The sequence below is a fragment of the Heteronotia binoei genome, chromosome 21, assembly GCF_032191835.1.
Source record: "Heteronotia binoei isolate CCM8104 ecotype False Entrance Well chromosome 21, APGP_CSIRO_Hbin_v1, whole genome shotgun sequence".
NCBI lineage: Eukaryota > Metazoa > Chordata > Lepidosauria > Squamata > Gekkonidae > Heteronotia > Heteronotia binoei.
The window spans coordinates 37585979-37600816 of record NC_083243.1 but is presented as its reverse complement, the minus strand read 5'-3'; the positions used below and the strand labels follow the sequence as shown (position 1 = coordinate 37600816).

At 42.7% G+C, this 14838-nt stretch overlaps 1 protein-coding gene across 2 annotated transcripts in view; it reads right to left on the bottom strand.

Annotated features, from left to right (window-relative positions):
* Nucleotides 1-14838, bottom strand: part of BTBD7 (BTB domain containing 7) — a 97305-nt gene that overhangs the window by 39087 nt on the left and 43380 nt on the right. The window lies entirely within an intron of this gene.

The following is a 14838-nucleotide window of genomic DNA, read 5'->3' as shown; positions in this document are numbered from 1 at the left end:
CGAACTTACTGTACCATCTCCAAAGATGGCCCCAACTGGTTCCAAGCTTCAATTTTTGGTTAAATATATAAAGGGATCAGCAGAAACACAGTTGCCTTGTGCTGCGTGTATTGAAGCAAACACTGTTTTCAGACACTGCCCTTTTGACGACTCAGTATTCAGGCTCCACTGATCCACAACTCTGGCATCACAGTAACTGCTCTGAGGGCACCGCTATGTATTAATGTCTATGCTTTTGCTCTGGGCTATCCATCGCTTAGATGTTTCAATTACAGTGAAATCAAGCTGGCTTAAAAATGTTACCGGCCACCAAACAGCAAGGGGAAAAAAACACCTTAAAGACCACAGAAAAACACACGAAAGGTTAGAGTCAGTGGTCTGGGTCCCTTTTTAACATATGCAGCAAGAGCTTCCAAAAGGTGCACCTTTCCCTGCTGTGCTCCCCCTTCAGCAGCTGACTGTGTGGCCCCCAAATCTTGAGGGTCAGGGAGGGAAGAGGGTTGCAATGAAAAGGAGAACAGTTAGAAAAATGTCCTCTCTCTTCCTTGCATGTAGGAAGCACAGTGGAAGAAGTTTCTGTTTGTGCAAAAGAGAGACAGGAGGTAACTCAAGTCTTCCCTTCTATTGCATCCCCCACTGTACTGAATTTGATTTACAAGGGTTCCCCGACCCTCAGGAGACTGAGCTATACAGGGGGCTGTTAGGCAAAAGGGGGAAGGTCTCCCTCTGCAAGTTCTTTCCACTTGCACTGCCTGTCGTAAGATCCAGCTCAACTAGTCCATTATGCCAAGAAGACTCCCTTTTTCCTTCCTCCAACCCAACTAAGCCAGAAATATGAGGTCTGCATTTGATATCTGCTTATCAAAGGACACTTGCTGCTTGCAATGGCAGAGTATGAGCATTGCAAGCATTTATACTGACAAGTGTCAGAAATACAAATGTGAGGGAGCATAAACCGCTTACGAATGTGAGAATATGGAAGCAGTGATTTGAATGTGCTGGGGGATGCACCTGAAGCTGCAACGCATAGCGGTACAAAAGCACATGACACTGTTGCAAAAGGGCCCAGGCAAAGTGGCAATCTCCCCAACTCTCACTTTTGATTAGCGGTGCAGCAAACATGTTCGGCCACCAAGCATGCTGTGTTTGCCATCTGCGATCATGGGGGAGCCAAGCCTTGATCTCCTTGCCATGCACAGCAAATGAAATTGGCTCTCCCCAAGGACCACAGTTCAGGGGTGTCAAGCTCATGAGGGCTGGATCTGACATAAATGAGACCTTGTCAGGTTGGGTTCAGCTGTGTTGGGCCAGGCCATGTGTGTACCTATTTAAGATTAGGTAGCAGTGATATAAACTTTCTAAAGAACACAAACACGACTAAAGATTTTTTTTAAAAAAAACTTAAAATAAAACAGGCTTGAAACATTAGCACTTGTTGGTCTTAAAGGTGCTTTCCTTGTATTTCTCCCATGGGATCCAGGGAACTGGGCAAAGGACACTCTGGTCCCCCCCCCCCCCACTCCCCGGGGGAGGAGCCTCAAACAATGGAGAAAATTGAGGTTTTGGTCTGGAGCTCCTGTGCAATTTAGCAAGCCTTGCAAAGCAAGTTGAGATGCAGAAGGAAGCAAGAGAGAGGGAGAAGGAAGCAGACAAGAACCAGTTGCTCGGGGGCCTGATACAAGCCCTCCAGAGGTCTGATTCGGCCCCTGGGCCGCATGTTTGACATCCCTGCCATAGATGGTTTGGTCAGGTAATTAAATCATGTCTCTGTGTGCACTACAACTCTACAAGTATGTGTGAAAATGCACACAATTGGAATAAACCTTGACAGTAACAGAGCCAGATGAACACCGAATAGAAAGTCTAGAAAAACAAAACAATGTGTAGCTGGTCAATTAATTAGTTCACTCTTAATTTATGTAAATTGGCAGCTGAGCAGCGACAACAAATCTGTAGGGAAGGGGGAAACTAGGACTACCAATGAGCTCTCTGACAACATACATGCATTAAATATTACCAACTACACTGTACTGTTCTAACGATGTGATCAGATACTCAAGCAGGGTTGAGCTGCTTGGAAACAGCTGAAATTGTCAGCGAAAACTCAGCTGCCCGCTCACCACTGATGAGCAGAATGTAAGCAGAACTGGTGGGTGTTTGAGCCTCCCTACTTTTGATATACAATACAGATGTTACAGGGCAAAATTTAACCATGGACCAAGTATGGACACAGTATTGTTGATCTGTCCTACTTTTGACTAGTTTTATTCATGCCAATGCATAATGCGCTAACATAAGGCTCCGCGTAAAGCGGATGGGGCTAAACAAAAATCTCCCACATTCAAAAGAAGGTCTGCACAGATGCAACCACACACTAGCAAAACTACAAACATGATCACATACACAGAAGTTTTTACAGATAGCTGCCCAAAACACTTGAAAACAGACAGACAACTGAAAACTGCAGTAATCTTAAATGCCTTGGAAATTAATGTTCCAAGTTACCACCTAGGATTCGAGTATTTAGATTCTACTTGGATAACTTTAAAGTCAAAATTTCTATAAATCGGTAGATTTTCTGATAGTTCTAGGCTGAGTTGAACTGAGACTGAAGACAAGCAATGATGCATAAAGCTTTGCTTTTTTTAATGGCAAAAGTGATGTTAGCTGTGATATTAAGCTGTATGTTCCAAATAAACTGCACGCCTCTAGTTACCTGATGTACATTGGTTTTCACATGACATTTACCTAGAAGAGCGATGACTTCAAGCGTCCAGTGTTTGTGTCAGTGCAATTAGCAAGCAGAGCATGGACAAAGCCCCTTTGTTTTACTCAGTTTTATTCTTGCTTTATGACCTACTAATATAATAACTTACATGTCAGACCTTGACTTGCCAAGCACATGGGTAAGGTACAATGACTTGTGCTTCTGAAATCCTGATGCAATCAGACAGCATACAGATGGTTAGATTCCTTGCACAAAGCTTCAGAGTACACTTCAGCGTGCCAGTCTCATACCATTGTTCACTCCACATGGGTGTCCCCTCTCCTGAAGATAACACATCTGCAGCCAGCTGACAAAAAATATCCTTTCCAAAAACACTTCAGTGCTAGCAGCTTTCTGTATTGCCTGCTCCAAAGTGGGGGGAATCACAGGCTTTCAAGGGAAGGGGTGATGTGTGAATGCTTAGGGGCAGAATCCTGATGCTGACAAACAACCTCTGTATCAGTCTTTTGTACCCTGGCCTTTTGTACCCAGCAAAAGGTTGAAGCACAGGCAAACACAGCAAGTAACTAAGGAGCTGTTGTGAACCACATCAGTTCTTGTTAGGACAACTATGTTGACTGAGAGAGTCAGTACCTACATGTCATTCATATTGAGGACCTGGTTTTCAGAAAGAGTGCTGCAACCAGCAGCTTCAGTATCCAGGTGCCTGTGAGACGTGGAAAGAAAAAAACATGGGAAGAAAACTACTCTGCCCATTGATCTGAGAAACCTGTGTAGCAGCAGATCATCAGGATAACCAATTCATTTGAGAGCAGCCCTTCTCTTCTGTGAGATGGAAAACGTTCCGGCTTGTTATTGCCCACTTCATGGAACAGAAGGCATGAGGAGGCAAAGTTACACTGCTTACAAAACTAGACTGGGTGTAGAAGTCTGACCATGGTGCATCATCAAAACAGACTGAGACTAAACCCTATCAAAACCACATTTTTAACCGTGAAATAGTGGCAATTTCATCTGTAATTTCAACATTATAAATCCAAGACTGCTTTAACAGGCTACATTGGATTTAGTACTGAACTGGGTATGATAAAGGCAGCAACTGGACAGATATTTTAAAGTTCAGCGCATCTGTGGAGTTGGCATGGGAGAGAAGTAATTATTTTAAGCCAAGAAACTAAATTAAAATACCGCAGTAAAATCTAATTACCTTGATGCTACCTGAATATGTTTCTTCTGAGAAAGAGTGAATTCTTTGACTTAAACAAATTAAAAGAAAAAGAATGAAAACATATTTCAACTACCTAAATGCAGCATCTTCAACTTAAACGGGGCAAGGGGGAGGAGCCTCAGCCAGTAGAGAAGAGCCAGTGATTAAGCAAGCTTGGCAAAGCAAGCTGTGATGAAGAAGGAAGCAAGCCAGGGGAGAAGGAAGCAGACTTGCTCATGGGCCTGATAGGTGCTCTCTGGGGGCCTGACCCGACCACAGGCTGCACGTTTGATACCCCTAGTCTAAAGCACCCCTGATAAGTATTCCTCCAGCTGCTGCTTGAAGACTACCCATAAGGGGGAGCTCACTACCACCCTAGGCAGCCAATTCCATTGCTGAATTAATGTAAAAAAGAAGAAATCCCCCCAATATCCAGCTGGTATCTTTCTACATAATTGTGAGTCCTATCCTCTGCTGCCAACAGCACCCTGCCCTCCTCTAAGTGACAGCCCTTCAAACACTTAAAGAGAGCAATCATGTCTCCCCTCAACCTCCTCTTCTCCAGATTGAAAATTTCCAAGTCCCTTATCCTTTCCTCATAGGGCTTTGTCTCCAGGCCCCTGATAATTTTTGTTGCTCTCCTCTGCACCTGCTTCATTCTGCCAACATTCAATATACTCCAGATGCCGCCAGATTGATGCAATGTAAAACAGAACTATGACATCTTGCGATCTGGATGTAATATCTCCATTGAGACAGCCCAAGATCGCAATTGCCTTTTTTGCCACTGCATCACACCAACTGCTCTTATTTTACTTACTGTCCACCACATACCTCAAGATCTTGTTCTCACACACACACACTGCTACATAGAAGTCTGATCCCCATCCAGTTTGTATGTTTCTCATTTTTGTTACTAGATGTAAATCCCATCTCCTCAGAGCTTCAAGGGGAAAAAGCTCTGCTATTTAGCTATATGCATTTTTAGCCACACTTCTTTGAAGGTGCTCAGAGAATTACACATGACTCTTCTAGTACCATTTGCTCCCCACAACCAGCTGATAATGTAGGACAGGCCAAAAGTGTGTGATTGGCCCAAGTTCATCCCCATAAGCTTCATAACAAAGTGTGGATACTGAGCCTGGGTCTTCCAGGTCCTAGTCCAACACTAACTGCTGCTGTGCAGCATAAAGGAGCACTGGGCTGACCATGCCAATTCCTTCTACTCTTTGCAAGCTTCCCCAGGCCATGGAAGAGCAACTCTCAACATCACAAAAAATGAGTATGGAAAGGGCTAAAAAGCCACATCCAAAATTCAATTCTGCAAATGACTAAAAGATAATCAATACAGGAAAAAGAAGAGTAGATAGGGGACAAAACCAAATTCTACAAGTGCCTCCCCTCCCCCCTTTAAGCCAAGGTGGGGTTAAGATGCTCTCCCTTTCTCTGAGTAGAAGGAACTTTCAATGTTCCTTTGTCACTCTTGACAGGAGGGCATCCTAGCATGGGATGCCCATATATACTCTCTCCCATGATGAGCAGGGATGGCTGATGACTTCACTGCCTATGTGATTCCTTGTTGCCTTGCAGCCAAAAGCTGCATCAGCTTAAGCAAGGCTGTCTCTTCTGTAGCGCCTTACCATAGTGGAAACTGAAGCCCATGTAGCTACCCTACCTATTTCTTGTTCAGAAACTCTGGCGTCAAATATGTCTGGAGTTGGTACTCTGTGGACTGAACAGGCTGCCAGTTCCCTGTGGCGCAGGATAATTCTGTGCTGGGTATATAATGACAATGTGCTATTTATTCTATTTAGTTATTTATACCCCACTTTTCTTCCCAGTGGGCACACCAAAGTGGCTTACAACAGCATTCACACTGCCTCCAGAGCTTACTCACGGTCTAGCAGCTCCCACAGCTGAACAAACGGGCCTGCATATTCTTGTTGGGGGGGGGGGGGAAGTGAACATGAAATAAGCTCACAACAGAAACAGAAACTTTGGTTGAGAAGATGAGCAGCAAGCAATCCTTTTTATTGCACTGAAAACAATTGTCCAAAAAGGCTCTACGGTTCCCAGTGGGCCTTGTGTGACTTCTTCATGGTGAAGATAATCAGAAAATAGTATGTGAAGCTAGTACTCCAGGATAAAATCCTCTGTAAAGCAGCCAATCATGTGCAATGCCAAAAATATAGCTTTTATTCTTTAACGGTAGGCTTCCAAGAACTGCTGATGGAATGTCAGCATGGGGGGGGGGGAGTGAGGAGCGTAGAGACTGTTCTAGGAATGGTAACAGGAAAGGAGTTCAGCAGCAGGGTTACAGGAATGCACTATAATCTTTCAACAGTATTTATCTGATCTCCTGAGATTGAGGTCATCTTTCAAGTCTGTTTGCTACCATAGTTTCCATGATAACAGTTCCAATTTCAGCTTTCCAGAGAAGAATGCAGCAAAAACGTGTAAACCAAGATGATTGCCTTCTCCACTGCCACATTTTCTTCAGCTTCGTTTTAAGTCCCATCCTTACGGCAGAACCAAGACAAAAGTTTGCATTTGCAAAACAGGTTTCTCCCTATTTATCTTGTTCATAGTCCATTTCCGCCCTCCCTTCCTTCATGCATTTTCCCTTCCTTGGTCTTTACATCATCCTTCTCACCTTAATGAGCCAATGGTCACAGACTTCTGAGAAGGTTTGCTTTTTAAACAGTTAGACCCTGCCATTCCTTAACGGTTCAAGGCCAGTTATAATAACAGGTAAAAGCATCCCCAGCTGAAACCAAAAATAAAATAGCAAATCCCCAGATCAGAGTATATTCTAAGAGGGATATCAGGCAGCCTTCAAATGAATAGCCATCTAGTGACCAGAGATGTGCGTATTTAACCTTTTTCAAATGAGCCAGTTTGATGTAGTGGTTAGGATGACTGTAATCTGGATAACCCACTTCTCCTCCACATGCAGCTGCTGAGTTTCCTCGGGCCAGTCACAGTTCTCTCAGAACACTCTCAGCCCCACCTACCTCACAGGGTGTCTGTTGTGGGGAAAGGAAAGGTGATTGCAAGCTGCTCCAAGACTCCTTTGGGTAGCAAAGGGTGGGGTATAAAATCTTCTTTTTTCCTAGGTAATTGCTGCCTAGTTTCGGACTGGGCAATCAAAGGGGTATGATAGTGTTGGTAATTTTGGCTGGGTTGGAATTGGTATGCCTTCCCAAACTTGGGTTGCTGCATGTACCTCAGGAAATACCTGTGTTTGCCGTCCCCTGACTGCTGGGAAATGATATCCAAAGACTTGGCTGTCAACCTGCTCTTACGGATTCTGTCACGAATTGCATCAGTTTGTTTGCTAAACAGAGTCATTTCCTTAAAAGAAAGAACCTCCACAAGGGCCCTAGTTTCCAGAGGTAGGACTGAAGCTCTCAGCCATGAATGTTGTCTGATAACTATTGCTGAGGCCATAGTCTGGCTACACACATCATGATGCATTAAATTTCTGTTTTCCTAATTTTATCCCCTCTGCCTAAGGTGACTTTGCCTGATTTGTAATGCTTTAGCTATTTGAATGAATTGTTCAGAATATAATTTAAAGCCTTCTGTTTCTGAAACAGGCGTGGGGCCCTACAACAGCAGCATCAGGTGAAGGAATTCAAAGCCATTTTCTGATTCCTGCTCTTGTGTCTCTGGGTCTCCGAAGCAATATAGTGTCCTAAATTGATCTATGGTTGCCTGGTAATCATGAACTTGTGATAGGGTTGGTATAAAAGGTAGTTGGTTGGAAGGAGGATTGATCCCACTGATAACATGGAGGCATGAACCATGAGGGGAATTGCCTCCATTGTGGTTGAGAGATCCATGCCTCCATTGGAAACTGAGGATGGCTTGTTTGTTGAAGTCTTCTGCCTAGCAGTGATTAATTCAACCACGTCCTTGTCCAATGACAGGTACTTAATCAAAGCCATGGAAGAAGAAGATGAGGTTTTTGGAAGTGTGTTGTGCTTTCACCTGAGGAGTGGTGATGCCACTGACTGTTGGGACTTCGACATCAAAGGGACTGAGATCTTCAGGTTGGAGGAGATCCTGATGTTGAACAATGGGAAGAGACTGAAGGTCTGGTTTGAGCTGATGATGAAGACTGGTGTCAAACTGAGTCCTTTCAACATGGTGACATCAAAGGAATTTGTGGTTGACCTTGAGGGGAACTGGATTGTTGGCATTGTGCCTTGTACTGGACCAGTGGTTTCAAGATAATGTTGAAGTCAGCACAGTGGGGTCCAGTAGTTGATGGTCGAATGTTTAGACTTCTTTTCAGCCTTCTTTATAGGTGGTTCAGAAGTCACTCTTGGGGCCTAAGTTATTCCTGTGGCATCAGGCTTTGACTATGCAACTGGCACAGAGACCACTGAGGAGGTTGTGGCTGAGGGGAGTCCAACATTTTTGGAACCCCAAGAGACTGCTCCCACAATGAGGCCTTGAGATAAAGAGCCCTTTCATGCCTTACAAGAAGATGGATTGTGCCCTTTCGTAAGCACACGAGGCACTGGTCATGGTGACCGTTTTGTGCCATTTTCGTGCTGCAGTTGTGGCATTTCTTTAAAAATGTCATCTATACTATTTTAAAAAATAATTTGTGAGATGTACAAATTTATCAAAGAAATCACCTGAAGGGATTGTTAGAAGTTGCAGCAGGTCCTTCCTCCCTGGTGGCAGAAAAAGGACTGAGGAAAGAGTGCTCCCTCTGCCCCTCATCAAAGGATCATTTGGGCAGAAATAGAGCACTCAACTGTAGAAAACTATGACAGGCCTGCTCTGAGGCAGTCCTTTGTGGGACTGCACAGAAGACATAAAGATAAATGTACATTCTACATCCAGTTGAATCCCAATCAAAATAGTTAAAAGAGGGAATTTCAATTCCTAAAATATGTTATCAGAACTATGAGAAAAATTATAACCTCATTTTATAGCTCTGCTAGCTATGCATTCAGCTCATGATTCAGCTACACCTGGTACACATAGGTGGTATTTGAGCTTTGAAAGGAATACAAAGGAATGATTACGACTTGTTGAACTGGTTGATCAGGTATTCAAGAAATGGAAGTCTTTGCTGTTTGAGGCAACTTTTATTTAAATTTTATGCAGGGATTATAGGTTTGTAATCTGAACAAAAACATGACATGTGGAATTCTTGCCACTTTTTATATTTAATATTGCAACACAATGTTTATGTTTACAGCAAACAGAAGACATAACTGTTACATTTCAAAGCCTAAACCACAGAAGAAGATGGTGACTTCAGCACCAGTCTATTGGTCCACCTGCCCACCTGCCCTGAATTACAGCAGCTCTGGGGAATCTCAGGCAGATATTCAAATTGTTAAGAGAATTCTAGGGGTTTTTTTTTCTAGTAAGCTCCCATCATGCTAACTTCTTATTCAGGAAATTAATAAATTAAACCATTGTTAGCAATATCTCCCCCACTCTTTCTTAAAGAAAGCATATTAAAAGCAATGGAAAATCCTGGAGATCTCAGTGGCTGAATTGAGAATATCAAAATGCAAAGCATGTACTCCACCACTTAGTTATATCTCTGCACTCCCACCCCGGAAGGAAGGCATGGTACTCATCTTGGTGAAACATGAAGACTTCCACTTGGCACTTCCTGTACTTGTTTCTGGGAAATGGGTCTTCAGATCCACAATGAATATTGTTCATGCCTGCCCTCCTTGCCCTATTATGATTTTACTGTCAGTACATTTTATTTCTAATCTAGGGAGATGCCACTCCAAGTCCATGAACTGTGTTGTAAACCTCGTCAGAGGGCTGAACAGCTGCAATTGCTGGCTTGTGCCTCAATACATCCAGCTTCTTCCTCAATAAATCTTAATTTCTTCTCCCGCTCCAGTTCACATATTTTATTTAGAGGATTTTTATGCTACCTCTTTAGGTGTTATTCTTGGTGTTTCCTCTGCACCAGCTCTTACTAAAGTCACACTTGCCTGTTCCCTGGTCAACCTACTCCTTTACCACTTTTTTAAAATCCATTCATGCCCCCCAATCCTCAGTGATTGCCTTCTAGTCACCTCAAAGATCAAGCCATTAAATCATTATCTGCTTTTCTGATATTCTGTCTCTTTCCTCCATGAAGCTGCTTTTTCCCAGTGCCAAAAGTATCATTAAGGGTACTTGTCTTTAATACTCCAGAAACTTGCAAATGTAGCAAGTAACACAGGAAACAATTGCTCCTTAAATTATAAACACCAGAAATTAGAAACCACATCAATGAGAGCAAAAATGTACACTTTTGTGTGAACCGTTTTCATCTTAAAAGTATAAGTGCATAGCTTTCTGCTATCTCTATCACAGTGCACATGATTTTTATGAACATGAACAGGGTTAACACAGGTCAGTAGAATGTAATCACATTAAAAACATCTTACAGCATATAAAGGGAAAGGTGGAAGTTATTCTCCATCTCGAATCGTTTTATTTCTTGAACTGTCAGGAAGCCACTCTTCAGCTCAGTCCAAACCAGCACTCGTGACATTTCACTGAATTCCAATGTTGTCCCTTTCTGCCTTGGAACAAAACTGGGTGTTTTCCATAAAACTCTCTTCCCCTGCTAGAGGCTGATGTTATTAAGAAATGCTGAATTTGAACAACTGTACCCAGAGCGCAAACAGGAGGGAGCAGGGAAGGGAAGATTTGAGATGGCTTGGTACAGTAGCCACAGTTATGAAGAAACTATCTTCTTTCAGATGAAGACAATTATGAAGTTTTAATTGTTACATGTTACTATGGTTTAAATCCAATGAACCATGAACAGGGAGGAAAAAATCACATGCTCCCAGTGTCTTGCCTGCATAAAGCTGCATCTCAGGATCGGGGGATGCTTGGGAACACAGTGTGATAAAGAATGGGGAGGCCACAACTCAAGGGGATGTCAGCATATGCCAACCCGCTTCTCTTGCATGGGCTCCTCTACAAACAGAGTTCATACAGCAGTGGGGTAGTTCCTGCCTCTCCCCACGCCTCACCCCACTCTGGTCCTGAGGGTTTCCTGATGTGCTCTACCCTTTGAGCCACTAGCCTTGCACAAACGGATTTATACCGCAGTCCAAGATTCCAAGCACTGGTTTCCCCTCAATTCAGAACTGGTTTGGACAGCAAGCACGAACCGTACTTCCCAGGTCTAGATACAGCAGCAAACTATAATTTGCTACAATATTTTGTGACTCATTAGAGAAGGGAGTGTGTCATCCTACAAATTCCCCAGGGTCATTCATGGAGCAGCAAGATATGCTTTTAATTACATCAGAATCAAAACACTGTGTTTTGATATGCTGGGGCATTGTTCCCTCCTGTATTGTACTTTAAAATGAAATAGCTCGTGTGTGTTGATTTAAAAAGCCTCTTTGTGCTCTGAAATGTTCCAAATATGTCCCCAATATGTCAAGGAAATTATGTCAACCCTTAATCTGCATAGAATTATTCCTTTAAAAAAACCTATCTTCTTTAAGATATCACAATCCTTTCATATGAAATTCAGAGAATGGGGTTCCATCTAACCATCCAATTTGTTTTAGACTGTTTACTCCCAGAAACAAAATACCCCTGAAGGAAACATGCAAGAGAGGGAAGTTCATTGCAGAGTTCATCTAATTATCTGTTTGGGGTTTGTTTTTTTTAAGTGAAAGCACCTGTGTTTTTATTTTTCTTATGAAGATCTAGTGAAGACCTAACACTACTGATCTCTTAATTATAATTAAGAAGCTGGGAATTGGCTGCAGGCTCCCATTTCCCTCTCCAATACAAATACCCTTTTGCTTGCCATAGTTGGGACTTAGCATTGTGCCCCCGAATTACCCAGGTTTCTATCTTAATCAGGGCTGGCCACCTCAAACCCTCATTTCAGCGTCTAGTTAAGATGGAAATTCGGATTAATGCTAAGGTTAGAGGCATTGCTAAGGCAAGTCAGGAATAGGAAGAGGTCAGTGGCCATGCTAGGACTACCCATGAGATCAGTCACACTACACTGACATAAGGCCAGAGAAACAGACACACAGGAGTGAAACAAGCTTCCTAAATAGACTGGGATGCAATTTAATTTCTCATCCCTCCTGGTTCAACCAGAAAACCCACATCTTGTTCAAAATTTCACCATAAACATGTTTTCAACCTTATGTACCAATAAAACCGCATTACATAAATTATATACACAGTGCACATGATGCACTGCCTTAAAACCCTTAATTATCAATCCCAGTAATGAAAATGAGTAGAGCAAAGCTGTTCACAATGAACACACAAAGGGGGGGGGGGGGGGAGGACAGATCATCAAGTGGTCTTCTTTATGGCAGCACTAAACAATAATTCGTGGGCTGTTGAAAAACAAAGCTTTGTAGGTAAATACAAAAAAGGTTCCTACAGAATACTCTATAGGTGGATATTTGAAACTCTGAATTGATACGAACGCTATGCTGATGATAAACCAAACACAAATATAAAGGAATTTCAGATAGTTTCATAGGTTCTACCATGCCTGATATTTATCTTATGATTTAAATTTACTTTAATCCTCCAGAACAAGGAGAGCCAATTTACGGATTGCATGCAGCCCATGAGATAATGCTGCCCGGTTCTGGAATTCCTTCCACCAACCCCTGGAAGAGGTCCCAGGCTCATCACTGGCAATTCCAGTGCTACCACATCTGCCTGTCTGCACTTTACCCTCTAAGTGCAAGAAAAACTAAGATTGAAGTTTATGACCATTCCTAACCTACAGCATATAATTCTGCCCAAACTGACCTTCTGCAACAGCATGCACCTACCTCTGCCCATTGTAACCAACCTTGCTACAACGATCACATTCCAGTAGATGCTTAATGTTCTTTTTATAAGCCACTGTGGGTTGGGTTCTATGATTCTCCTCTGCTAAGTTCCCCCGCCCCCTCCAATGAAAAATGACCCAATGGAAAAAAGTCTCTTTGTTGAAGGAAGTCTTTCCCTGTTGGAGGAGGACTTGGTGGGTGGGAGTCATAATATACAACAGGGTAAAGGAGTCATAGCATCAAATACAAGGGAGAAAGGCAAGTGAGAATAACCACTGCAACAAATTCTACAGCCTTCTAAAATTGCCTCTTCAAAGCAACTTCAGCTAGCTCTGCTACAAAAAGCCAGTACAGAACAAGAGATCAGAAGCTGCCTAAGCCTAAAGAACTTTTGCTAATATTATTTTATTAATACTAAACTGATGTAACATTAAGATTAAAGAGTTCCATAAAGACCTGGCAACATACTTAAATATCATTCCACATTGAAAATGAGAAAAAGAGGTCCAAGTCTATTCAGCGTGTTCGTAATTGAGATAGTCTCATCTGTGTTCTTCCTGGCCAAAATCCTAGCTAAGTTTTCCATTGGTGTGTGTTTGTGGCGGCATTTTCATCAATTCCATCTCACAGCACTTATGTTGTCTCTGGGGGTCCACCAGCCATCAATGTACGATTTCGGGTGGCACAGCAGTAGGAAAAGGAAAGGTCCCCTGTGCAAGCACCAGTTGTTTCCGACTCTGGGGTGACGTTGCTTTCACGTTTTCATGGCAGACTTTTTTTACAGGGTGGTTTGCCATTGCCTTCCCCAGTCATCTACGCTTTCCCCCCAGCAAGCTGGGTACTCATTTTACTGACCTCAGAAGGATGGGAGGCTGAGTCAACCTTGAGCTGGCTACCTGAAAACCCAGCTTCCACCGGGGATCCAACTCAGGTCGTGAGCAGAGCTTAGGACTGCAGTACTGCAGTTTTAACACTCTGCTGCAGAGGGACATCCAAATTTATCAAGAACAGAGGAATGCTCATGGAAGTTCTATGCAGGTGTGAAGTCCAGTGCAATGCCCAAAGTTGTTGTTAAGCATGCAATTCAGCTGTTAAGCGGCTTCTGGGCTACTTTGAATAGTTTTTTTTTCCAAGAGGGAAGGAGTCTCATTTCCTACCCCCAAAAAACAGCTGAGCTACTCATGCTGCCTTATGGCCTCAAAGTCCTAGCCCTAGGCTTTTTTGCCTGCCAGGCATTTGTCCTGTTTGCACCAGGGAGTTCAGGTTTAAGAGCTTGTGTAAGGAAAGTAAACTAAATCCAAAGATGTAACATATAAGAGCAAAGTACAGAAGAGCTCTGCTGGCTGAAACAGACTGGGAACCAATGAAAATGTCTATGAGCAAGAAATGTGCTCATTGATGCCACCACTGGCAATTTGGTTATCATAATCTGGATGTCTGAACATATATATTTAGTTTTCACTAAAGCAGCTTCACTTGTAACACATCACACTAGTGTAGCCTAGACATCACCGAAGCATGAAAAGAGACAAGAAAATTCTTTCCCAGGAAGACTGTAGCTGCTATGCTTACTGAAGTCGGTAAAAGGTACTCTAAGCTACTGACACCATTTGGGCATCTATAAATCATGTGGGTTCTAACAGCACCCCAAAAATCACTTTGCTGGTCTTCAAAGAGGAATGCAAGCCCATCCAATGTCACATACATAGCCAAGTAACTTATCTACTAACAATACTATCACTGAGTCCAGATTCAGCTTCTAATTTACTAATTAATTAACCTATTTACCTGAGCACATATTCAGAACATCCACTGCTCTGGTGAAAAGGACAGTTAGAAGTAATCCAAATACTGAATGACACCTCTTCCCAAATCTCTCAGTGACCTCCCCCAAGAATTTTATGTCAATGAAAAAACAACATAGGAACAAAGAAAACCCTGATGAACACCCAGCAACACTACTGGGTGGGGGTCTTTTTTTAGAGGTTGCTTTCATAATGCTAACTTATGCAATTCAATACATACAAACATACAGCTAAATATTTGAGGGAAAATACTAGTTTTTGTACCCTCACCCAAGGAAACAG